The 24,739-nt window shown below is 39.2% G+C and overlaps 2 long non-coding RNA genes across 3 annotated transcripts in view; one reads left to right on the top strand and one right to left on the bottom strand.

Annotated features, from left to right (window-relative positions):
- The window catches only part of LOC122972166, a 309,118-nt gene extending 288,158 nt beyond the window's left edge, over positions 1–20,960 (bottom strand). For both annotated transcript variants that reach the window (XR_006399662.1, XR_006399663.1), the window contains exon 1: positions 20,609–20,960. This is a non-coding gene — a long non-coding RNA (uncharacterized LOC122972166). The remainder of the gene's footprint in view (positions 1–20,608) is intronic.
- Positions 20,961–20,966: 6 nt separating this feature from the next.
- LOC122972165 lies at positions 20,967–23,531 on the top strand. The gene is made up of 2 exons (XR_006399661.1): positions 20,967–21,543; positions 22,181–23,531. It is a non-coding gene; the product is annotated as an uncharacterized LOC122972165 (long non-coding RNA).
- Positions 23,532–24,739: the final 1,208 nt, after the last annotated feature.

Genomic DNA, 24,739 nt, shown 5'->3' with positions numbered 1-24,739 from the left:
TTTCAAACTAATACAAAGTGGTATAGGAGGAAACACTTTGGAGGGTAATTAAATCAATATATAAAAATAACAAATTGGCCGTCAAATTTGGAGATGAACACACAGACTTCTCCCCACAGGGTAGAGGGGTGAAGCAAGGCTGCACCCTCACCACCCTCTTCAATACTTATATTAATGAACTGGCAGAAATCAAGCGTCTGTTATTATGCAGATGACCTGGTCATACTGTCCCCTACTAAAGAAGGTCTTCGGCAGAGCCTGGACCTTCTCCATCACTTCTGTCAGACTCGGGCCCTGACGGTTAACATGAAGAAGACCAAAATTACCAACTTCCAAAATTGCCACCTTTTTTCATGAAGCTAGGCCCTTCTTGTTTTACACTTCAATGCATGTGATTGAATGTTCTGGCTCCTCTGGTCCGGTCCAGCGGCTTCAGGGGATCCCGCCTGCTGTGCACAGCATCTCACACACTGGTTCTCATTTGTGGGGCTCCACAGGGCCTCGTGGGAGCCTCCCACAGCTAGCATCCAGACTAACAACCTGGCTAAGATCGGTTATATGTTTAAATTCTCCCGGCTCACTGCATGGCCAAGCAGGCTGCCAATTAACCTGTGAGGTAAAGTAGTTTTCCACCAATCATACAACCTAAAGGCGCGTCCAGCCAGACTCACACATCAGTGCATTAACATGCAGACAAGAAACTCAATTATTGAGAGTAACCAGATTATGTGACCTTGCAACAATTATACTCAAAATCTCTGTATACATGCACTTCTCCATAGTCAGGTTTCTCCCCCACCGCGACTTCCCTCAGACAGTCACCACCCTGCAGTCTGCACACCGTCTGCCAAAGAGAGGAGGTCAGTCGGCATCTTTACATAATCTAAGATGAAAATGGAAATTATCAGGTAATTATAGAGCTTCGCCAAACTCTGAGAGATCCCCATTTTCATAAGAGATAATTATAACATAAAATTAAAGCATTCTTCAAAAAGCATGTAGAGCAGAAAGTTTTTACTCTCTCCAGCAGTTCGGTGTGTTTTGTATTGTATTTAACAAGTCAGCTTCCTTATTCGCTCTGTTCTTTTGCATATGAGCACTTGTACTTGTAAACAGCACTTGTAAAAAGCCAGTAAGAAATAGATTGTCTGCTGTGTGGGAAAAATACATCACTTATTAGAATATTATATTCTCACAACACAACCTAGAAACATACCTGGGCCTAAACAGACAGTATACTGTGGCAGACTACCTAACCACAGTCACTGATAAGAACCTGAGAAATACATTGACAATGTGCAGACTGAGTGACCATAGTCTGGCAATAGAGCAGGGCAGATATAGACAGACCTGGCTGCCCAGAGAGGACAGGCTGTGCTGTCTTTGTGATGAGGGAGCTGTACAGACAGAATGTCAAAACTACAGAAATATTAGGGAGGAATTTTTTCCATAATCTGAAAAAAAAAATTGCCCCAAATTCCAGAGTCTGACAGAAAGGACGAAGTTACCCCTCATTCATTCAAGGGGAAAAGAAAGAATGTACAGTGTTGGCTGCTAAATATGTCACTTCCTGCCACAACCAAAGAGACAACCAGTAGAACATTAACATATATAACAGATAGACATTCAGAAATATATTTGTACTTACCATATTCTACATACAGCCACCATCTCCTTTATTTTCATGTTGTTATTTAGAGACTAATGGCTGTCTTGTATTATCCCTACTATTAACATCTGTTTAATTTTAAAATCTCTTCATTTTATCATCAGTAGATTTTCTTTTGTTATCTATAGAATAATGGATATATATTATCCCTACTAACATCTCTTTATTTTTATTATCAGTAGATAGTAGTAGTAGTTGTCCATTTATTTATGTCATTATTTATTTGATTCTATTGACTAATATTATTATTCAAATTATTTTTGTTAATATCATGCCTTAACATTGTCTTTTATAATCATAATTGTGCTTTGGCAACATATGTCCAATGTCATGCCAATAAAGCCCACTGAACTGAAAATTGTATTGAGAAAGAGAGAGATAGATAGAGAGAGAGAGAGATATGTAAATACACCCACACTTTAATGACAAGTTAAAACCTCTGCTGCTTTTATAATACTTGACTTAAAAATCTAAATAAATATTGCACAGCGACTGATACAACCATACACACACACACTATACACATCCTAGAGCTAAAACTGATGGAGAGCTTCCTTGGCTGTTTGACTGAGCAGGACACTCAGGATCATGTTGTCAGTTTGTCAAAGAATCTTATTTGCATTGCCTCGTGCAGCGCAAGGAGGAGTGGAAGGAGGGAATGGTAAATCAGTATCCATCCATCTATGTTAGTTACTGTATATCTACCAAGACCATTCACGACTCAATATTTAGCCTCATATATTATACTATCTCAGTGCGACATTTGCAGATACTATAATAGAAACACTTTAGTTAGCAGAACCAATCCCTGAAGAAGAGATGTTTTCTATCAGTCTTGATATTTCAAAGACAAATGCATTCTGGGCATTTAAAGGTACGCTGTTTAGTTCTCTTGTAAACAAATGCTGTTATGTTTACATTCAGTGTTTTCCCCCAAAACACCTTGTGTAAATGATCATTATACATTTGTGATGCTTTAAAAATAAATTAATTCATTGTTTGTTAGCTTAGCAGTCTTCTCCCCTCTTTTTTGGTGCAATGATAGGTTTCCTGACATGTTACCAGCAATTATTATTATTCAGGGGAATCACTCGAAACTGAACGTGTATCACATCACCACCATGCTTGTGGGTGTGTATAATATTTGCAACTCCGTGCTTGTATTAGATAAAAACAAAACATGGATGCTCATCATAACATTTCTTCAGTGCACCACTAGTGGTTAACAACTCCACAAGGTATCAATTTGTAGCTTAGCTGCTTATCAAACTACATACTGCCAGCCATCAGACGTCAGTGTGGAGATGATGTAGACGGTAACATAACGTGACTCAGGCAGTGGATGTTGGTCATGGACGTATTATAAGAGCTGGATACAGAACTGAAAATGGCATCTAATCAGTCCAAAAAGAATTGCTCACATGGTGAATACGCCAAAAAAGTTTATAGCTTCCGAGTTTACTTCTAGGGGTATGCAGCCTACTGAATGTGCACAGTAGTGTTTCTCCTGCTGGCATCGCCCACAAGTTCCCACCCGGCTCATAGACTTTACATTGTGGGAATGCCACGGAAAAGTTTTACAAATATAAAACATCCATGGATCAAAAAATCTTAACAGAAAGAGTCATAATTGACCTTGTTTGCAGTTCAAGGTGTCCTATCAACAGTTTTACAGACGTCTCTTTTACAATGGTGGTCTATGGGGAAAATGCTTCTTGGGCCACAGGGGGATTTTTCACTGTAATATCATAAGTGGCCATTGGGAAAAATTGGCTGCAAGGCTGAGCAGCGGCACCGTATCCAGCTCTTATAATACATCCATGGCTTTGATGAGTCATGCTATCTGTTAGTAATGACATTTTAGTACAACACTGCTGTGGGTTAAGATGTTGGTCACGCAATCAGATCAGCCATAAGCAAGACAAGGGACGTCACAACAGTAAAAAGAAAAGTAAAGTCTTTTCACCTTCCTCTCTGTCCCGGTCTTCTGTCGAAGTCTGTTAGCCTTTGAATGGTTTCCCCTCTCTTAAAATAATGCGGCGCCCTTCCCCACTCAGATATCAACCGAATTAAATGTGCCAGCGTCCTGTAATTACCACTTGAGGAAGCAGAGGCCACTGTTGCTGATGCTCAGCAAAAGTCTTGCTTTAAGTGCTCATTTAGTCCATTACATGACTGACAAGACTGTGCATGGATACTGTGTAACCAAGCATATTAGGATGCCTGGTTGCATTTCAGCCCACCTGCCTAAACTAAATTTGGGCTCTCCACTGATGTACTACACCACACACTTTCATTATTTAGCTGCATAAATGCAAATCAAAGAACACTCTGAGGCAGGGCTTGTGGAGGACAAGGTAAATTGAGGTGAAGAGGAAGAGGTGAGCCATTCTTCCAGTGTCCTTCTCTAAGCCTTATTACCCAGGAAGAAAATGAACACAACTGATACTTTATAAAGGACTGAAAACCCATGGCTATCTCTAATACAGTCTCTTCTCTCAAACAAAAGGAATGAAATAAGGTCTTTGTCAGCAGTTAGGGCATCTGTCTTCTTTCCCTCCTGCTCGCCTTGAGATAAAAGAATCAGCAAAGTTGCATAATGATTGTTAATGGGATCTTTATTAACCAAATTATTGTCTTGCTGATAATTGCTTTCTCAATGTCATGTAACTATGTTTTACACTGGCATTGAATTAATGTTGGGCATTAATGGAGTTGATTAGCCAACTTCAGCGTGGCTCTCCATCACCTCTTTGATTGGGATAATCATGTAGATTTTGCTAGACTTAGTTATGCTGTTAACATCCCACACATTGCATTTCAGACCTGGGATGGAGGATAATTCGCTTGCATTTGGAAGCTTTGCACAGTATTGGAACAGCAGCCTTTGCACAGTGTAATCTAATGAGGATTCTGTGTGATTTTGTGTGAGTGTGAGTGTGCATGCTTATTTGTTTATGTGTGCATATGCATGTGTGTGTCTGTGTGTGTGTGTGTGTGCATTAGTGAGCACAAGCATCCATCTAAAATACCATTGTGTTGCAGAGACAGAGATGAGCTTTGCTTCTTTTTAATTAGTGGCCCAGCGGACTTAACCCCACCTCATCATTCTGCCTGAACTAAGGCCCTACGATTAATTGACTCCTCTGAGTTGTCATGGAACTTCATTTCCCCAGGAAACTCTGAGTGTGCCTCTGAGTTCACAACACATTTTGCTTGCACAAATATTGAGTCTTTAGTAATGACATATGTTAAATTCCTACAGGGCTTTGATGTTCCATTTTTCTATTTTCCTCACAGCCGTGAGATGTATTCATCTGTTTTAGGCTCAGTATAAGCTTAACAACTTATCATAAAATGTAGCTTTTTCCTCATCTTCCAACTCTTTTCCAACTCGTTACCGGTTTAATTGTTCTTTTGAACTTGCATGCTGCCCTCAGTTGGTGACTCTATTACTGTTTCCATCCAACTGTGAAGAGGATCTGAATTGCACTTTTGAAATGTCAGAAAAATAAAATGCAAATTAGGCGCATTTTTATTAGTTGGGTTGAAGGGAATAAATAGTCTTTCAGAATATAAAAATTGCTAAGACAGAAAATAGACCCAGAAGAAAAATGTAACCAGTATTTATGCTACATCATTATGTAACTAATGTAACTGTTTATCAATTACTTCTTTGCCGACAATAGACATAATTGCCCTGCGTGTCAAAACAGTCATCAGAATCTGCCATTTCCACTCAGCCATTCTGAATTAATAAATCATAATGTACTGTTTGGAAACCTTTAACACTGAAAAAGAAACTAATACATGAACTTATTTTGGTCAGAAAAACAGTGAACTCACCAGAATATGCAAAAAAAAAGTTTTGCATGCTATGATTAGAAATGCCAGAGATGATGTATGAGAGGCACCTGAGACGGGAAGGTACCATGGATGCAAAAAGCAAGCCATGGTAAATAGGTATGGTCCTGCCTTAGGCTATACTTATATGTATAGACTTTTTTACTTACAATTCCCCAGCAAGGTGTAATGGTTCTCAGTCTGCCAAGGAATGTGGACCTCAAAACTCACAAGGGGATCTTCTGAATGAAAGAAAAGGGCTAAAGAAAAGAATAGGGTTTCCTCCATATGGGTATTGCTGGATAAACATTTTCATCTTGCAGCTTTGGCAGATGAATATAAACTTCAATGGAGATTTCTGAAGTAAACTTTGCCCAATTAGCTTGTCCTGTTTTGCCTCTGACCTGTAGCAATGAACCAGACTAAAAAATGTCAATAAAAATACATTTTAAAGCAAATTACAAACCTGTGTGAATTTTAAAAACTTGGTGAGACGTTGTTAGTCATAAAAGATTGTTTTGAATTACTATACAACCTTCAAGTCCGACTTAATTGCATTTTTTGTCTTCTACAGCATATATATCTGCTCTTTAAAATCATTTGTCCTGTTGTACTTTGAGAAAAAAAACAAAGACCAAAACAGAGAAATTCATATTTTATACTTTCGTGATGGTGCCCCATTTTTGCATTACGATTGACAGAACCGTTGGTTTGGTTCATGAATATACACTTTAGAGGTGTGACAGTATATCGGTTTTACTATGTACCTGAAATGCCGATCAATAGCAACAACACAGGCTGAACACAGCACAGTGCATACAAGATCACAGTTTATGGTGCTGAATTGTAATGTTAACCAAGAGACAGGCCATACATTTTACATGACTATACAAGATGAAATGATATGACAGAGAGAAAACTTGCTGCCTCAAGATTCCCGCAAATCACCTTCTTTCTCACAGGTCGTCGCTCTTCCCACACCCTGTGCAGCAGTGATGTACCGTGGCACTATAGTACCGAGCCACATCACAACTGGGTGTGTTCACAAGTACAGCAGAGCACACCTGAACACACCCAGCTGTGATCTCATAGCTCATACTTCAACCCATACAGGCCAGTGCAGTTTTTCCTCCTTCCAAAATCTAGTGCGGACTTACCTTTTAACTGCATTTTATATTGTTTATATAATGCGTTTGTAGATTTCAGTTCATTGTTTAATATTTGTTAGGTTCAATAAAGTCCAAGGCAAACATGGTTTAAGTATAATTTTACTGTATTTCAGCTCTAATAATAATATTCAAGTACATCTTGATGCAATATCATGACAATATAATATATGATAATACAGTTTACCATGATATTTTTTGCTGTTAAGCTAAGTAATTTTTAGCAAATGTCACTCAAAAGAACAAACTAGTATATATGCTTCTTTTTCAGATGCAGGATGTGGTATACTATCAAGTACAGTGTTTACATCACAAGGACATTGTATGTGGGATCAACATAAGATAAACTACAGTACCCGTGTTTACATGCCAGGAAGAAGAAATTGTGTGGAAACTGATGTTTTTAATACTTTTTGAACAACAATGGAGCTCTATGACAGAGTACTTGTTTGTAGGATCAATTCAATGTTGGTTTTGGACTTTTCATGGGATTTGTTGACAATAAAAAAAATAGAATATCACCAGACTTATTCTTTAAGGTCCAAGTACTATATGTAAGTGGTATATATGCTATGCTCACCCCACCTTTGTACACCAGTGTGCACACAGTCTAATAAACAACACTATGCACCAATTATGGCTTGGCATTTTAATTCCTGCTAAATGGTGACCAAAATACCAGCTATACATTTGTTTCTTCAGGTATTGGCAGCTCTACCCTGTTATAAATGTCTCAGCAGAATTGTAGGCCGAGTGCAACAGAGGAATTAGATACCTCTATTTAAGGTCTGCTGCCTATGCTCCCCCATTAAGCTTACACCCACAGATTTATAGTGGAGGGAAGAATGCATGGCTGTTGCGGTGCAATCTTGATCCTGCAACACTGAAACTGGAGCAGTGCCCTGTGAACTCAGCAGGAGTGCAGCATTTATACTGAACCTCATCAGTTATACCTGGCTACATACACATCTGCCGCACACCTACTGCGCATCATCTCCCTGGGATGATAATCTTTTCCTATAGAGTCACTGGGACGAGGATGTCTTTGTAGAACATAACCATTAGAGAGTCAGTACATCTGCAGCACCTGGGGACTGATCTCAGGATGCAACTGAAGATGATGTGATAACCTTACTGACCTACATATTTATATAACAGGTAAAGTTTCTATAAGTTTCATATTGAGCTGTCAAACATTGTTACAATTGTGCCCATGGAGGAAAAGTGGAGAGGGGGTCCGCAGAGTCAGTTCTTGTTATAATAGGAAAAATAGTCATTTTATTTTTCAGTACTTCATTTCATCAGCTTTCACGCTTAGCTGAATATTTTTAACATTAGTGGTACCAGCATAAGTTACTCCACAAACTCTGCCATGATTTATTAGATCTATTCTCATATTGTTTATGTTTCTCACTGTTGACGTCACCCTTGAGTTATTTTATTTATACAGTGGACACATTCTGGTCTTGTACCAAGCGCTTTGATCGTACAGTGCACTATTCATCAAATATTTTGGAGAAGCTGTGGGTCAAATTGTGGACTGTTAATGTTTTGGATACAGTGACATCTATTAAACGAATTTGGTATGATAAATTCTTCACCGGAGAATCATACTGTATGCTCCAGAACAAACATTTCAAATGAAATGAACTTGGACTGTAGCACAGCCAGGAATGTACTGCCGTTGATTGATATTTGAAATTAGTCTTATCATCTGTTGTGCTTGTTCATCCAGATGCTAATGTGACAAGACATCATCTCAGCTAGAAATTGCATGTTAGGACGGCGCTCTCTTGAATTGTTGCCCATGTGCTGTGAGTTCTCCCTGGAGATATGAAAAGAAAGACTATTCTGCTTTTCCTGGACGTCACCTAGAGCTACAATTTTAAAAGGGCTTTTAGTCTAATTCGTTTTCCCACCTCCACAACTACTACTTCTCAAATTAATGGGCCCCTAAACGTCTATCAGCTGAACACATTTAGCAGTGCTTTACTGTGCCTCAATCACTGCCAATGCTTTCAAGCATTATAATTTTGCCGCTTTGCATCAGTTAGAAACATTCGCTCCATGCATTAACTACATTACAGTTTTACCCAGAGCCCAGAAGACTCGCAAAGAGGAAAAAAATGGAAAATTGGCTCAGAACTGAGGCACTTACACAAACTTTATGATTATGTCTTTATCCCATTTCACGCTCTAACATAGGAGGCTTAGATTAGCAGTGAGGAATTGGTGTCAATCATTACTTCTCCATGCAGCATTGCTGTTAAATGTGTCAGTAGGGATGGGTATCAGGAACTAGTACTAAATTGGTACCAGTTCCTGACTAGTCAGTATCGAAATATTGATAAGCTCCTGGACAAACGGTGCTGCTATCTGTATTTATTAGGGGTGTCACGATTTGACTTTCGATTTTAAGGTAACAATTTGATTCGATTTAAACTTTTTTTTCAGCACTGACAGCTACGCCATCGTTAGACTATCGAGTCTTGATTTGTAAAGATCAACAGATCATTGGTTTTATGCCTTGACACCTCTCATTTACATTTTCAAATTCTTCTTTAAAAAGAAAGGCTACATGGTATCAAGTGTGATATAATCACCATATTTTGGGGGGAACGTACCACACTAAGGCCTTATGGTCAAACTTAAATAATTTATCTAAAATGTAATAATTTAAAATGGAGCCTCCCAGGAGCCTCCGAGCTCCAATGCTGATGGGATTTGCCAAACTAAAAATGCAACTGTCTCAACCTTGTCAAGTCAAGGTAACGCTCATTATAGTTATAAAAATAAATCTGTAGTTACTAACTCAGGACACAGTTAGCATCGGTTTTAAGCGCTTCTTTCCAATTTATGTTCCAAAATAATACCTCAGACAACGTCAGTCAAGCAGCAGCCACAGCTGCATACCTCATTATATATATATATATATATATATATATATATATATATATATATATATATATATATATATATACTCATAGAAACCAATTTATTATTTCTGCAAAAAAAGAAATAATAAAATAACTGTTGAACCTTTTCACATCTTTTCATGTAAAGTCCTTATTTTTTTGCACCAAATTATAGTGAGTAGTATCAAAATATCAATGAGAGTATTGATAAGTATCAATATCAATAAGCAGTATCAGTATCAATATCGGTATCAATAAAATCCTAACAATACCCGTCCCTGTACTTCACCACCAGTTATAACCCAAAGAAAGGAAGAAATGCCAAGGTTCCCTGCTAGTACATAAAGAGGTCCGGGTTCTCTGCAACTGAATAATCCTGTTTATTAAAAGCACTGTCACAGGTTCTTTGGATTGGTGGCGCCAGCTTGAGGCACAAGCACAGTCTTATTAACAAGAAATGAAAAAGGACATCATAGCATGCCATTCCAAATAGCTGTTAAAACACATTTCAACAGAACAGCTGGCGCCCAAGTCTCTAACTCTTTCAGTCCATGTGCTTTTTACTCACTGGTGTCAACTGCAACGCCACTGCTACAATACCTCTTTCAAACCTCAGCAATTTTGCTAGGTAAACAGCTGGGTGACAACAAAGACTCGGGAAGTACAAAAGCTGTTTGAGTCCAGCTGGCTCTTCAAACATCAGCCAAAGGAACCAATGCTTTCACCTTCCATATAAATGCAGACTCATATGTCTGACCAAACACGTTTTGGAAATAATTAAAGCCATTGTGGAGCTATAGGCTGGTCTTACTGCCTTTGGGGTAAATTTAATTCAGCCAGCACAACGGGAGAGTGTGCAACTGGCTGTCGTCGTGGCTGTCGTGTGCTTTGTTTCTCCTTTTGTTAAGCTGTCATGTGAGGATGTCGCGGCTCTGCTCCCACTTGTTTACGCATCAAGCAATGAGAGCCCGGACGAATGCTGTGGTGATACAGCTGGTCTGGGGTCACCGACACAAATGCTTGCACGCATACACAGCATACAGCTGTTTCGTGGGCTTCTTCCTCTCAACATGTAGTCATACACTGTACAGAGAGTTAACACACATGCAGTATCAGCAAACTCAGCCCACAACACAGACAGGGGCAATCAGATACATCTTAAAACACAGCAACACACACAGGCAGGCAAACACGCACAAAATGCATGACAGTCCAGGAAATGACCCTGGAGTCCCACAGTCCCAGAGACCAAACTAGGCCAGGACCATTCTCTCTCTCTCTTTGTCTTTGTCCTTTCTCTGTCTATCTGGCTGGTGAGGTGGCTTTTGACTTGGAGGGCTGAGAGCGGGGAGCCTCTGCCAGGCTGGGAAAAGATACAAAGCAGCAGCCCTGACAACCACAGAGCCCTCCATTCCCTTTCAAACCAACTCCTATTCAGCCACCAGCCTGGCAAAATCCGGAGCAGGAACAGAGGGGAAAGGTAACTGACACTTTTAGATTAGATTGATTAAATCATATTGAATATGATTCATTGAAAATACTACAATTAGACACACAAGACAGAATCATCTCTTCATGATGCCGTGGAGTCGTGCTACCTCTTCATCATTCCCTGGGTGGAGCTAGGAATGTATCAAATAGATGAAGAAGTCAATGTTCATTTGGAGAAGGGCCAATAAAACAGTCCTCCTGGCTGAACTCATATTTAGCATTCATTGCGTTTGACTTTTCACAAGCGCATGCTTTGATATCTGCTCAAGGCTGCATCAAGAAGCAAGGCCGAATCTAAACTGAGTACACACCCCGTTTGTTGCCAGACTGAACAGGTTTATATTGATCTCAGAAAAAAATTATGCAAACATTCAGATGATGTCTCCTGCATTCAGAATCCACACAAGATCCAAGCGTAAAGTCCTCTTCGAAATCAAAGTTTAAAACATGCATGTTACAGTCTTTAGAGCTAAGCTCAAGCTTCAGCCAAGTATAATTGTGTGGCTGCTTTTGTTTTGTGGTGTTAGCCATTTTATATGTAATTAGCTGTCAGGGATAGTGAAAAGGGGCTAATTCCCTTTCTATTTTTGCCTCCCTGAGTGGAGGCTATGCTCAAGTCTGACACTGACAATAATTAAAAGTCTGCCTCAATGACTCTCATGTGCAGTGTTACATTTGTTTTCACCCGTGTAATGTGTAATATGGCTGGGCATCACCGCCCACATTTCTCCGAGTAATTTGTTCCCCCTGAAGGGTTTGACCGCTTGACAACACTAGGCCATGATACTTAACCATGCTATCACTCACAAGTCTAGTTAAGAAATATCTGAACTTTGGGGGGTGGGAGGGGGGTTCAAAGTCAGCAGAATGTGAGCTCAGACCATACAAGTTATTATCAGAGGTACTTCATTATTCATGCTGACACAAATTTCAGCTTTTGCAGCTTAGAAGGTTAGAAGATTCATTCATATTCATATTTTGTTTTCTTATATCTCTTAAAGTTATTGTATGCACTGAATTTTAATGGTTTTCCAATTTCTAACTTTGAGGATACATACATGCATAACATAATCCAAGTCCTCTCCAGTACAACATGCTATATTTGCATTTTAGGCTATTTTTAGGCTAATTCAAAATGTGGCTGTTCGGAATGGGCTGATTACTTATTATTTCTCGAGAGCCACACATGTATGTACCAACTGATAAACGTATCAATTAAAACGATAAGGAATTGATAAATCAAACGGTTTAAATCCAGACAGAAACTGTCCGAATTTCTACTCGTTGACTCCACGAGCAGAAAAAGACGCAAATCAACGTTGTTTGTGAGGTATTTTTATATATTCTTCGAGAACCGCTCATCCAAACAACTTCACACTCGACACCGCACTTCCTTGAGTCCCCAGCAATACATCCACCAGGTATGAAGTAGATCGGATGAACGATTCTCGAGATATGCGAAGGACAAACATACATACAGACAGACAGACAGAGATTCCTTGCTTTATTTAGCGAGATATCCTCATCAGGGTGGAGTCTGAGATCATTTCCAGTTTCCTTATAATCCGTCCATTCCATAAATACATACAAATTGCATAAAACTACACAAAAAACATTATCACATTGACAAAATAGTTTTTACAAAATATGATGGAACATTAAAATACCAAACACACATTACAAGCACATTTTCAAAATACTAATACTTCTCATCAAGGTTGAAAGGTTAATTTTTTCCCAACACAAAGCAGCAAATTCTGCACTCTTTCAATCTCATTTTAAAAAACTAACGTTTAAAAACCCAGTACTCTCAAATCTCTATCATCTCTTAATGTCAAATTCAATCCATAGTTGACCTTAACACATCCCTCTGTTGACTTGAGTTCATAATGTTCCAAAAACATTCACACCACCCTGAGGAAGGCAAGATAAGCTGAAATCGTTTAACAGTAAAGAAGCATGGTACTGGGGAAGCAATGTCCGACATGTTTCAACTGACGGTTGGATGGATGGGTGGAGGTTTTTTCTATTAAAGGCAACTCACCAATCGGAAGCTAAATTGTACACTGCATCTTGAATTTATCAAGGAATTTGATGCATTGAGATGCTCTAACCTCGATAACTCTATTGTTAATTATGATCAGACTTTTACTAGAAGTATCTATAAAAGCAATGAACCCACGCAACAATCAGATCTGAGACAAATTTTCTCTCCAGTCACATCATAAATCTAGTTTTTGGTACATAGAATTATGCATCTGGGAACTGACAGCTGTTACTGTAATCATTATGTTTACCACTATCATCAACATGTCATCATCATCACTGTCATCGCCGTTGTCATGTGTACGGTAACAATAGGAACCAGTGTTGCCTTACACTCACCTGAAGTAAGGAGACCTCTTTTGAAAAGCAACACCTAGTGTTACATGATATTCGCATGGCAAATTCCAATCACTTAATCCTATTAGTGCCATGCCGTAGTCATGGTAACCCTCACAATGAAGTACACATTTGATCAAGATGTCCTGCATTTGCACAGGAGGTGCACAGATGTTTGCACTCATAAAGTGCTGCAAGTAAATTTCAGCACTCAAATTGCTTTTTCCTCCATCTCAAAGCTACAGCACATTATGTAAATTTAACCACCACTGTTTGCATATGTGAGTGCATTTGTGATGAACAACATTAGTATGGGTTTACTGCTAGCAGTAAGGTAAAGAGTCAAACAGTCAAAGGAAATGGAAAACAGAACCCAACTACTGTATATATTTTCTGTTACAGACTTTTAAGTGAAAATTGTGCTAGTTTTGTCCTTACACAGAGTTTCTCTTCTTGTCCCTCCTGATAATGCACATAAATCCTAGTCTGGACTGATAAGAGACACGCCCGCTGCGTTTAGAGAAAATTAAGGTCCAAGACTGACAATCAAGCATGTCAGAGTATTTAAAAAAACTGTATTGTTTGGCAGCAATTCTCCAGGCAGGTGCAGCAGGCATCTCTTTTTAATTTGCTACACACTCAGTATTCAGCCGCATGGATCAAAGGGACACTTAATTTTCCTCCCCTCTCCCCATTATGTGCAGTGAGGAATGAGGCAGACCCTTGCTAGAGCAGATTTGATTACAGTTTATCATTACTGTCACTCTCTCTGGTGACAGAGGGGCTGATCCCAGGCTGCCAAGACGCAACCAAACAGATTTGTAAGAGGGCCTTTATTTTCTGCTGTAATTTTACGCACCACTTGTACACTAAAGCCTTGTTAGATTTTAATTGTTAAGTGATTGTAAGGTTTACTTCCTGGCAGCCAAGGCTACATTTTACAACCTTGTATTTGTGCTTAAGCAGTGGACAACTGCCTAGACACCACTTTATACATAAGCCCAGAAACTTACAATAAATGAAAATCATAAAAATGTATAAACAACTTTAAATCCAGCCTGTGTACTTGCTAACCACAATATTGTGACCAACTGCAAATGTTGATGTATGCTGATGCCTCTGCTGTTCAATGCAGGGGCAAACTGTGGGCCTAATTATCTCCCATCCAAGTTTGCTGTTGTCTGTGTTTCCCATTTCTCTCCCTCTTGTCCTCTCTAGTGCATCCTCAACTCTCACTTTAAACCCACCCTAACTCCTGCACAATTGTGAATATTTCCTAACTACACACTACAACAGTATTCATTTCCAATTAGAGACACTATACTTTCATCCCTCAAGTGAAACTGGTAATTTTTTATCCGATTTGCTTCCCTCTCCAAGTTTTTTTCCCCCTCTCCCTCTCCTTGTGTGATATTTTCCTGTGTCTACATTAGCATAAGTGCAGCAGTGATCTGCTTCAGGTTGACGGTTTTTAATGGGGCGGCATTTCCATTTCACAGAGGACACATGTGGCGGTGGGATGTCGAGGAGGGCTGGGGGAGGGGTGTGGGGGGGTAGCGGGTTGGGGAAGCAGTACAAAGAGAATGGCAGAGACACTCTGCAACGAGTCCTGTCACCCTTAATAATGCAGCAAGGATGGGGAAGGAGCAGTCATATTCATCCCTAAACGGCAAACGTAGGTTGTATGCCCCTGGATGGCACAGAGCCTAATTATATGGGAAAGCCTCCTCTACTGTCCACGGGCATGTGAGCGCCAAATCTGAACCACAGGAGAATCTACAAGGTCCCTAAGGTCCTCTCACAGGCCTCCACAGAGCACAGGTGACACATGGGTAAGTTACAGTGCCTGAGGGAACAGTGGCACAGCTATTGTGCCAGGGACTTGTCATGAATGTCAGAAGGACTTGACCCAGTTGCTGGATTGAGTGCTGGCAGCTGTCTTGTCAACAGAGCATCTGTCAGTCTTGGCTCGGCAACTCACTATGCAACAAAATGCACAAAAAATGTGTAAAATTCCAGAGAGGGAGAGAGGATACAAGTCTCACTTTAAAATCGACTTTCTCATATGATGTTTGTGCCTGAACTTACAATGTATGAAATTTCAAAAGGTTAGAAACAGTGAGTTACACTCAAAATGGTTTTATAAATACAGAGAAATAATCTAATTCACTGGTGGACTGTGCATTTTGAACCTTTGCCTTCAATGAAATTTATCCGTGAAGAAACAATCTCCATATCACAGACACAACACCTTTATTTTTTTTTTTACTAAAATCTTCTTACACTCAAAGCTTTTCACACTTGTGTTTGTTTGAATGTTTGAAAGTAGTTCTGAAACAAATCAATTCATGATCACGCTCCTATCATCTTCAAGAGTTAAATTAAGGTCAGTTTGTCAAGACAACACATTTCAAATGGCTCTTGCTAAATAGCACACTCTGATCAACTAGTCCAGTCTATTCTACATAGGATTATCCAATTAATTAAAAGACGCAAAGGTCATATTATTGTGGAAAATACATTTCAACTTATAAATCCTCACATCTTAGCTTATCTTAGCTGCAATGTTTCACATTTAAAAGACCATAATCCTCAAAGCTTTCTTTTAAAAGTGGAACAATGTTGTTGCACCATACTTGTAGCACTGCTGCACTTCCAGAATAGTGTGTTAAATGCAGCTCTTTTGCAATTTTAGCATCCAATATACAAAATATGTTGCTAATACACTTTTTTATTGACAGCACCATCATATTAAGAATTTCTAGGGAGAGCCTTAAATCTTAATTTTACTTGTGAAAAGTTATTGCAAACAGTACATAAGCCTACTTCATACAGTTAATATTGATTGTATGATGGCAAGACAACACACATGTATCACACTATACACATAGAAATTATAAAATATGTAGGGATGTGATATGATAGTTGTCAACATGACAAGAACAATGAGTAACATTAGCCGTATCATTACTGTGCTCCAAATAAAAGAGATGAACGAACAGCTGATCCACTAATGAGCTGTCTTACAATAATCTGCAGGGGGATACCTTAATAGTAATATTTTTCCTGATTAAAAAAAACACTGTCACATTACCCAAACTAGTTGCTTTGGCAGTTTCACGTGTTGCTAAAGTATCCGTTTTGTGTGAGCACCCTGTCATTCAAGAATTCTCACTGAGGTTTTTCTTTTGTACATAAACAAGAAAATAAAAAGGCTCTGCTATAGCCTACTCCGCCACTACTGTTGCAGCTGTAAAAAAGTGGATAAATTGTTTTGAGCGTCACACAACCCCCATGAAATGACTCGTTTCACTATCAGAATTTGATCCACTCAGTCCGATTTACGACATTTTGGAAAGTCTAGAAGAGCCGCATGATTAAATTATTTTATCCCCATTCAAGTTAGCAGAGGGCTAACCACAAGTTAGCCGGCTCAGCATTCATGCATTCATCCAGCCAGCGCAGGAATGTCAAACCCAACACCAGATTAAAAACTCCATATACTGTGAAATACAAAGAGATTTACTTGGCGGTGATAGGCTTAATCAGCGTCGTTTGGCAAGGGCTTGAATGTAACGTAAGTTAATTTATATGTAAAAGCTTTATACACTTTTTAAAATCACTTGGACCTTGTTTAGTTATTTCACACTGCACAACAACATTTATCAATTTGTTCTAATAGTCTTTTGAGTATGTCAACCCAAGATGCCTCATGTGCATAATTTTATACCCATTTCCCTGCAATTCAGCCTCGCATATTTGATGTCTTTGGAAATATTTGTGTCGTGACTAGAATTTGAAATAAATGTCTGTGGGTTTGAGCAGCACTCATCCTCACTCCATGCATTTTAATGATAACCCCCCCCCCCCCACACACACACACACACACACAGACCAGTGGGTCCAGCGGGGTTTAAAAGGTTAAATCCAAGTAAAGCCAATGGTGAAAGTCTACTGGCAACAAAATTCGCATGCAAAGTTACAACCTCCATTCATTTGGACAAGGACATGTGTACTTATGTTCCAAAGGCTTGTGGGAAGGTGAGCGCTGAACATTTGCAAGCAAAGCGGCAAGAGGGACACGTTGAAAGGAGAGCTCAAGTTGTCTATGCAAATTAAAGCAGTCTGAGAAAGCCGTTGACTAATGAACTGCCAGGTGTCTTTTTGATTGACGTCTGCTCATAAAACATCCCAGCCCAAGTTCCAACTGTTTCACCCATATACCGTCTACGGTTTCACCACGGAAAGAAAACCAGCACAACAGAGAAACTAATTCCTGCTGCCTTCAGTTTTCCCAATAATTATTATGCATCTCTTTTTAAGCACAGGTGCAAATTAAGGCATGCAGCAGCACGGAAATGAGTCTGTGAAATTATGGGAACATGCCCCTGTAAAACATGCACATTTTCAAGTGTAGCAATGTCAAGTACTGGTAGTATCATAAGTGGACATGTGGACTCATTGGCTCATACTGACTGGCTTGGGTTGCAGACTTTCCTTATGTCCACTTTGGCATTCTCACACCTCTCAGTACGTGTGTGTGTGTGCCTGAAATCCCCATTGATGGTGCTATCAGAAATGTCTGCTTTTTGCACTTCTTCAACAAGACGAAATAATAATCCCTTTGGAATCAGCGAATGCTTCCAGTTTCTCTTTGTTTGGCCAAGCCTGGACATTTTGGCACCATCGATGTTGTTTCAAAATATCAGGTGGCACACAGTCTTGTTCAAAATTCCAATTCTCTGAGTCATTTTTAGCACAATTGTGTTATGACAAGAGCCATACAAAAGGGAACATTTGCGTTGATAAACTAAAAAAGTGCTGTAGCACTTATGTAGAAATCACAAAAGCAGCTCTATATCGGTGTGTAATACAAAGTCGCCTCTTCTAGCAGAAACAAACAACTATCTCCTCCACTGTTTTGTCATTTACACCGACTACCACTAGTAACTGCAACAACAAGGCAGGCAGGGCTGCGATAGGGGTACACAGCTTAAGTGATGTCAGGGCAGTGGCTGGGTAGTTACTGGCTGCTATGAAAGCCAGATTTACTCATAATAGACGTAGATGGAATAGGTTTTAGAGCAGAAATTTACATAAGACTTTATAAACTCTCATAACCAAGGAACATGCAAGAGAGCAGAAAACACTGTGGCAGAAGTTTCAGATATCTCAAAACCTCAGCACATGAAAACAAAACTTTAAAATGAATATGGCTAGATTCATAGTAGGGTAAGTTATAAAATATATCATTTGTAATTAAGGTGAACTGACCCTTTAATTTCAAATACAGCTAGGCCGAATGACATGAAATTCTACACAAAAGATTACATCTGGGTTTTCTTGCCAATTAAATGGAATGGTAAATGGACTGTACTTGTATAGCGCCTTTCTAGTCTTTCGACCATTCAAAGCGCTTTTTACACTACGAGTCACATTCACCCATTCACACACATTCATATGCTGAATGGGTACAGGGGCTACCATGCAAGGTCCCAACCTGCCCATCAGAGGAATCTAATCATTCACACACTGATGGAACAGCCATCAGGAGCAATGTGGGATTCAGTATCTTGCCTACGTACACTTCGACATGCGGACAAGAGGAGCTGGGAATCGAACCGCCAATCTTCCGATTAGTGGACAACCCGCTCTACCTCCTGAGCCACAGCCACCCAATTACCCAAATTACTAATAAACTCTATCGGGTTTCACAGAGTTTCATTCTATTAATCTGTCACAAAACACGATATGAATGTGACCTCATATTAGGCATTGTAGCTTAAAGCTCTACAAACACAAGCAAGGTCAAAATATAGGACCAAGTGATGGCACAGCAGCCAAGACAGTACAAAAAGAACTACATAACAGAAGCATAATGCAAACAATGACTTGGTCTAAGGCAACATATGTGAAATTACTATAGAAAGAAATGCTTACAGCTCCACAAACACATGGTGAGGTCATACCATAGGTGCAGTTATGGCACGGCGGCCAATGCAACACAATTAGCAACACAGCACAATGTAAAGAGTGACTTGCACTTACCATTTGGAGGTCGACGGCACAGCGGCCAATACAACACAAATCAGCAACGCAGCATAATGTAAAGAGTGACTTGCACTTACCATTTGGAGGAGCAAAGTACATCATGCACCAATCCCTTTTTGCAAGAGTGTACATTTGGCGTCGAAAATGTTCTCATCCATTTGAGAGTTGAAAAGGTCCTCCCCTGTCGCCATAAATGTTCCCTTGCCCTTTACTTTGTTCAGCTCTATGGTGGTAAACCTCCTCATGTCCAAAATGTTCCTATTCCCCTGAACATTCAGTGAAATACATTTTAGGAGTTTGTTTATTTCCATTCTACTATTTTCTGTCAAAACAGCCAAATATCACTATCTTAGATAAATATCTACATAGAGCACATAGGCTATTCCTCTGATAATGAAAAGGTGTTTATCAGATGAATATTGAAAATACAAAAGCATGCAAGGGTGTGTGAACTTCTGTGAGGTAGCAATAACACAACTTAGACCAATTAAATGCAGGTTAATCGCATTTAAGTCACTGTAACCCAAGGAAAACCAAGATGCCACTTAATTTGGGTGAAGAGTCCCTTTAAAAATATTCTGTAATGCATCTGGCTTTCTTTTCTTATCCCCCAATATGACCAATAAACTCCAGTGTGATCAATTGGGTTTAATTCTAAAGTCACAAGTATTTATGCCTGGCGACAGCAGCTACAAAACACAAATATAATGAAAATAAAAACTAGAATTTATAACACCCTTCCTGTAAAAACCTAGGCTAAATAACCTCATCCGGCCAACCACACCAATTTAATAAATACAAAATGCAACACTGTGAGACTGACCTACTGTTTAGTGGGTCTAATGACAACATAGTCTGACAGTTTACAGCTCCACAGACACAAGCGAGGTCACAACATACATAAGTTTTCCCACCACATTTGGTTCAATAAAACACAGTTCAACAGTGCAAGCTTGACCTCAGTGGCCTTACTGTGTAATTTGCAGCTCCACAGACACAAGTGAGGCCACGCAGACATGGCACAGCGGTTCACACAACAGCAGTAAACAGTAACAGTAAAAAAAAAAAAAAAAAAAGATACTTGCACTTACTATTTCAAGTCCTCCATGCGTCAATGCAGCCCTTCCAGATATCGTCCTTCATGGCGTTGTAGGAGTTTCTTCTTCCATCTGTTTGAAAGCTGAGAAGGTCCTCTGCTGTCAGGTGTGTTCTTCTTCACTTGTAATGCAGTTCAAGCAGCATGGCTTTCCTCTTTTCCCAAACTTTCCTAGTCCTTTAAACCTCTTTTTTTAACTTAAGGTTCCAAATGACTTCCGTTTCAGTAATTAGCCAAGTCATGGCTAGCTATCTGTGTGTGAAGCAGTCATCTCAGTCAATCTCTGCCAGCAAAGTTGTTTACCCCAAGAAATTTTGAAAATAGGAAACCATGACAGGACAGGTGAATCAAGAAAATACGCAAGTTCAAACCAAGATGGCGCGAGATTTCTTCCTCGCTTATTGGCTGGAGAGCCGTCGCTTTGTGCTCACTGCTGCCCCCTGTTAACTGAAAGCTATATCACCTCAGTCTATTTCAAATTATTTCAGTTGAGGTAGTAAGCTGGCACCACTTCAAAGCAAATTATGAAGCACCGTAACGTAAATATAAACAATGCTAATGTAATTGTAACCCTGTAGAGAACTGGGCTCTGTAAGATTATTTTATTTCGAGCATTATTTTCTGTTAGCTTAAACAATGTGTCAGTCACAGTTATCTTACTCAAACTCGGTTCTGATTGGTTATATCAGGCAATGCAGACTTCTGATTGGACAGGGGAAATAAGTCCCACCCCTAACAGGTAGAAGTTCAACAGTACAGAAAAAAGGAAATATCGGAGTAGACGTGCTAATCGAGTTAGAAACTAGTTGAATTTAAACAAATTGGTAGTGGATTACATTTTTATGAATGCTAAGCATACCTTGAGACGACATTTATGTGAAGTGAAAGAGGCGATCCAAGGTGCTGTGCGCCAGGAGTTCTTTTGTCTTGGTGAGTTTAGCTGAGTTGGGCTAGTGCGGCTAACACTATTAGCCCCGGTGTTATATGTCGACACCAGGCGCCACAGAAAGCTTGTTTTCTTTGCTAATATATGTGAACTTGACGTTATATTCACTGCTGTGATATTAAGAGTGTTAAAGTGTCTAGTTGTAGCAGCATATTTCTGCATTGATAACCTGATAATATAAAATATGAGTGCTGGATTCGTTTACTTTTGTACTTTTGTGGCTGCAGTGATATGCACTGCCAGTGTTAATAATAATATGCAGCATGTTTAAGAATACTGAATATGCACTTAAAATATAACCTTGAATATAAGAATGTGAGGTTAGTGAGAAATATGATGCTGTGCTGCTGTTCAGTTTATGATTTAAAGAGAAATACATGTCCATTTCATGGTTAAAAGGTTTAATAACCATAATTCATGGTTTAAAAGCTAAAATTGGTGTTATGGTTATTGGTGTTTAAAATATTCCATATGAGGAAATGCTGTACAGTTAAAAATAATTCATGAGTTTAATCTCTATTGTGTCACAGTAGTATTTTGAGAATTTTGATGTGATATTCATTATGCAGACTGGAATATCACTACTCAGTATAGTACTGTAATAGCCTTGTTTTTATACAGGGTAGGTTTTGAGATTCCCTGGAAATACCCTTAAATTTTGGATTCTTCCTGATGACGGAAATGGCAAGCCACCATTGAACCCGATCACCTCCTTACCCCGAGGAGTTGGACCAAGATCACCTTTTTGCCCCACGGAGGAGACCTATCATTCCTTCATTGAAAATACCAGTGTGGTAGGACTGTTAAAGCCCCACATGACTTGACTTTTTTGACATACCTAAGAGCACTTTGGAACTGAAAGTGACTTGAGACTACCCTGTTTGACTGAAGCCAGCTGAATTGACCACAACAAAGGAACAACATTGAATTTAAATGAACAGACCAAAGGAATCCTAAACTCTGTTACACTTCAGAGACATTTTCTTCTATTGCAAGTGAAATATGTTAAGTAACCAGTTTCATGGGATTTATGTCATGTGTTCAAACAGTGTTATTGTTGCACTGCAGTGCATTAATTACGGTATCCACTGGTTAATTAACACTAGACTGTTGGTTTAGAGAGGAAACTTTTTGTTTGTTTGTTTTCTACAGAACTCTTTTAATATATTTTAAGTGGAAAGTACCCTCTGGCTCCAGTTGCTTATTGTGTCTGTCATTCTCATATGGACTTAGATACTGGTCCTAAATATGTTTGAGTACTCTGAACCCTAGGTGGGTTACATAATAACATTTTTTTTAAATAAAAAATAAATAAAATAGTAAATATCTGAAGATCCGTGATCCCAGATACTTTTCAAAAGGCCAAAAATATATTAGGATAACTGAAATAAACAACTTCTACCACATAGATTATAACCTGAGATGCCCTGCGACATAATATCTGCACTGAACTGGCCTCACTGATACTCTTTTATGATGCTGTCACTCTTTTCCATTATGTCTTGGCTTAAACACTGTGTTACTGCTGCCTCATACGTTCATTTATTATTTATGACAGAAATGATCATTAAGCACAAAGGGGGGCCCAATTGTGTACTTACAATACTTTCCCACAGTTGAACAAACAGCCTAACATGGCGGGGGATACAGCCATTGTTAAGGTCTTAATGTAGAAAGTATTCACAACTGCTGTCTGGAGGCCGTAACTCTCATGGTTGAGTTGACATAAATCATTGTTTTTTACAACAGCCTATAAATTCATATGATGGTAACTCAGATCTAAGTAGGTAGTTGGCAAAATTTTTGCTCCATCTCAGCTGCCACTGGTAGCCTGGCAGTGTCGAGCAGATGGCGCTTTATGTATTTATAATTGTCCAAACATTGTAAGAACCTCTCTGTATTTGGATCCTGTGCACACTAATTAGCTTGATGGATATAAATAAAGTGCTTAAAATTTAGCACATCATGAAAACTCTGTGTGCACGTGTGTGTGTTTGTGTGTTTGTGTGTGTGCGTCGCTGTTGCCTAGACATAATGTATGGACTCTGTTTGCAGATGGGTGTCTGCATTAGTGTGACTAAGCCCCTATCTTTTTCTTAGGGCCAACTACCGATGTCCATTATCCCGCTATTCAACATGGTGTCAGTGTGCTCTCAGCGGTGCCAGAATATCATCACAATATTTACGATCTTTCCCAGCAGAGTTGTAAAGCTAGCAAAACTAATATGCTTGATGAAATAAAAATGCTTAAGATTCAGGGACCATGCATTTGTCATGACTCAAAATGATTTGAGCAAGGTACTTTTGCATTTGCCTGGTGAGCTGAATTTGATTTTCCTTGTTTCTTTTAATGGTACATACTAAAAAGACTACAGTAGATGAGAAAAGACTCAACCTCAGGCTATAATACATATTTTACTCATATTTTCAATCTATGGTATCTTCTTATTAGGCGTACTATCCTCATGTTTCCTGTCCAATATTTATCATGCTGTGGCTGATTATTTATTACAGAAGCATAAAGATGCTGATAAAATTAATCAGTTAAAAAAAACACTGTTGAGCATTATTACTGCAAATTATGAATCAGAGATTGTACCCATGTATCTGCTGCGGCTAATGATGCATGCCAACATTCTCTGGATTCTTCCTTGTACACAAGTAATTATACAAAAATCTGTCATGCTTTTCTGCATTGGCTGATATTCATATCGCTTGTGAGAGAGGGACACCTATCAGGTCCCCTGGAAAGCCTGAGTATTGAAATTTCTCCGTAAGACGTGACACTGCATAAATTTATCATTTAAGAATGACAGTAACATGTAATACCAGCTGCTGTGAGGTGAGAGGGACATATCAGAAATAAAACAGATCAATCCCTCCTGCTTGACAGGGTGAAGATCCTCCTTTGGAGAGATAAACAAAAGCAGCAAAATGCTCATTAAGTGGAATAACTGTAGTGGATTCATTTATGAAGAGAAAGTAATACGTGCATTATTTCACCTTGGTGGTTATTGCTTTATTAAGAAGTGCTAGACAGTGACTGACTGCTGATGTCACCCTTCAACATCTTACAAAACCAGCGACTGCCTCTGAGCACAACTTAAGTCTCTCAAAGCTCCAGCTGTGCTCTGTGACTTTGACATTGTGCTGCGACAAACTCCCCAGATTTAAAGGGCA

This window comes from Thunnus albacares, chromosome 21 (genome assembly GCF_914725855.1).
Source record: "Thunnus albacares chromosome 21, fThuAlb1.1, whole genome shotgun sequence".
Lineage (NCBI taxonomy): Eukaryota > Metazoa > Chordata > Actinopteri > Scombriformes > Scombridae > Thunnus > Thunnus albacares.
Note: the sequence above shows the minus strand (reverse complement) of the source record. Positions and strands in the feature narration are given on the sequence as shown.